Below are 2,976 nucleotides of genomic sequence, written 5' to 3'. Positions count from 1 at the left end.
GGGACATAACAGCCCGCTTATAGTTTTCCAAAATGCACCTAAAGACTCTGACCACGAGAAACAAGATTCTCTGGTCTGATGAAACCAAGATTGAACTCTTTGGCCTGAATGTCAAGCGTCACGTCTGGAGGAAACCTGGCACCATCCCTACGGTAAAGCATGGTGGTGGCAGCATCATGTTGTGGGGATGTTTTTCAGCGGCAGGGACTGGGAGACTAGCCAGGATCGAGGGGTAAGATGAAAGGAAGATCCTTGATGAGCGCTCAGGACCAGGATCACCTTCCAACAGGACAACAACCCTAAGCACACAGCCAAGACAACACAAGAGTGGCTTCGGGACAAGTCTCAGAATGTCCAGCTAGAGCCTGGACTTGAACCCAATCAAACATCCCTGGGGAGACATGAAAATAGCTGTGCAGCGACGCTCCCCATCCAACCTGACAGAGCTTGAGAGGATCTGCAGAGAAGAATGGGAGAAACTCCCCAAATACAGGTGTGCCAAGCTTGTAGTGTCATACCCAATAAGAGTCAAGGCTGTAATCGCTGACAAAGGTGCTTCAACAAAGTACTGAGTAAAGGGTCTGAATAATTATGTTTTTGCTTTGTCATTGTGGAGTGTTGTGTGTAGATTGAAGGGAAAACAATTTAATCAATTTTAGAATAAGGCTGTAACGTAACAATGTTGTTGAAGTCAAGGGGTCTGAATACTTTCTGAATGTCCTGTTTAACCTCTTCTTCCACGCAGCAATCTGCTATACACATCCTCATATACTGCTCCCTTCTACCACTAAACTCTAGAACCCTAACCCAACACTGTGCTTGTACTTAAATATTGAACTCACCCCCAAGACAACACTAGTGCTGTAATACAGTACACTATCTCACCTCACACTCATCCTCTCTCTCTCTCTCTCTCTCTGTCTCTCTCTCTCTCTCTCTCTCTCTCTCTCTCTCTCTCTCTCTGTCTCTCTCATCCTCTCTCTCTCTCTCTCTCTCTGTCTCTCTCTCTCTCTCTCTCTCTCTCTCTCTCTCTCTCTCTCTCTGTCTCTCTCTGTCTCTCTCATCCTCTCTGTCTCTCTCATCCTCTCTCTCTCTCTCTCTGTGTCTCTGTCTCTGTCTCTCTGTCTCTCTCTCTCTCTCTGTCTCTCTCTGTCTCTCTCATCCTCTCTGTCTCTGTCTCTCTCTAAACCAGAGGTAAGGGGGGGGGGGGGTAGTTCCAGAGGTAATTTCAAAACAACATTCCAGTGCCTGTGACTGATGGGGTCCTGTCGACATGTTTAATCAAATATACCGATTCAAAGTTCTAATTATATGTCTATATAAACGTCCTTTTGTTTTTGCATGTTTTCTCCCTAAAATTAAAACAAAAACAAAAACTGACAGTTGAAACAGTGTACACACATCATCAGTCTCTTCTCTCCTCCCCCAGTCCAGTTTCTGACCTCTGACCCCTGACAGAACAATCAGCAGCCAGTCCTCAGTAACGACGGTAACTCCTCTATGAAGGCTCCTGGTGATTTTCATTCAACCTGGGGTCGTTCCGTGTTCCATGTCCTGTGTTCTGTGTGCAGGGCAGCCACATAGACGTCCCCCTCCCATACTGTAGGTACTGGTGTTACACTGATAGACGTCCCCCTCCCATACTGTAGGTACTGGTGTTACACTGATAGACGTCCCCCTCCCCTACTGTAGGTACTGGTGTTACACTGATAGACGTCCCCCTCCCATACTGTAGGTACTGGTGTTACACTGATAGACGTCTCCCACCCATACTGTAGGTACTGGTGTTACACTGATAGACGTCCCCCTCCCATACTGTAGGTACTGGTGTTACACTGATAGACGTCCCCCACCACAGCAGACATGAACCAGTGAGGGAAAGAAGGGTCCAGTTTGAAATGAGAGAGTGGAAGGCTGGTGGGGGGCTAGGTTAAGAGATCTGTCTACCCCCTCAATTAGAGAGTGGAAGGCTGTTGGGGGCCGTGGGGGGCTAGGTTAAGAGATCTGTCTACCCCCTCAATGAGAGAGTGGAAGGCTGGTGGGGGGCTAGGTTAAGAGATCTGAGTCTACCCCCTCAAAGAGAGAGTGGAAGGCTGTTGGGGGACGTGGGGGGCTAGGTTAAGAGATCTGTCTACCCCCTCAATGAGAGAGTGGAAGGCTGGTGGGGGGCTAGGTTAAGAGATCTGTCTACCCCCTCAAAGAGAGAGTGGAAGGCTGGTGGGGGGCTAGGTTAAGAGATCTGAGTCTACCCGCTCAAAGAGAGCGCATTTCATCGTCCCCCGTGCTCCCTCTCTTTCTATCTCCTCCATTCCATACAGTCTGTTTCTTCACCCCAAAGTCCAACACACATCCAACCCCCTGGGTCTAGCCCCCCTTCCCAAAACCCTCCTTCCCCCCTAAGTCGAGCCCAACACCCTCCCTCACACCTGGGTCGCACCCAACACCCTCCAACCCCCCTGGGTCTAGCCCCCCTCCAACTCCCCTCCCTCCCCACTGCCCAACACCTTCCAAACCCCCTAGGTCTAGCCCTCCCAACACCCTCCAACATCCCTGGGTCTAGCCCCCAAAACACCTCCAACCCCCCTGGGTCTAGCCCCCCTCCAACCCCCCTCCCTCCCCACTGCCCAACACCTTCCAACCCCCCTCGGTCTAGCCCTCCCAACACCCTCCAACATCCCTGGGTCTAGCCCCCAAAACACCTCCAACCCCCCTGGGTCTAGCCCCCCTCCAACCCCCCCTGGGTCTAGCCCCCCTCCAACTCCCCCTGGATCTAGCTTCCCCCAGCCCCCCCTGGGTCTAGCCCCCTCTCCCTCCCCACTGCCCAGCCCCCCCTGGATCTAGCCCCCCTCCAACCCCCCCCCCTGGGTCTAGCCTCCCTCCCCACTGCCCAACCCCCCCTGGGTCTAGCCTCACCCAGCCCCCCCTGGGTCTAGCCCCCTCTCCCTCCCCACTGCCCAACCCCCCCTGGGTCTAGCC

Source organism: Oncorhynchus mykiss, chromosome 24, assembly GCF_057628025.1.
Source record: "Oncorhynchus mykiss isolate SJ-2025 chromosome 24, ASM5762802v1, whole genome shotgun sequence".
In the NCBI taxonomy this organism is placed as follows: Eukaryota; Metazoa; Chordata; class Actinopteri; order Salmoniformes; family Salmonidae; genus Oncorhynchus; species Oncorhynchus mykiss.
This window is presented reverse-complemented; position numbering follows the sequence as displayed.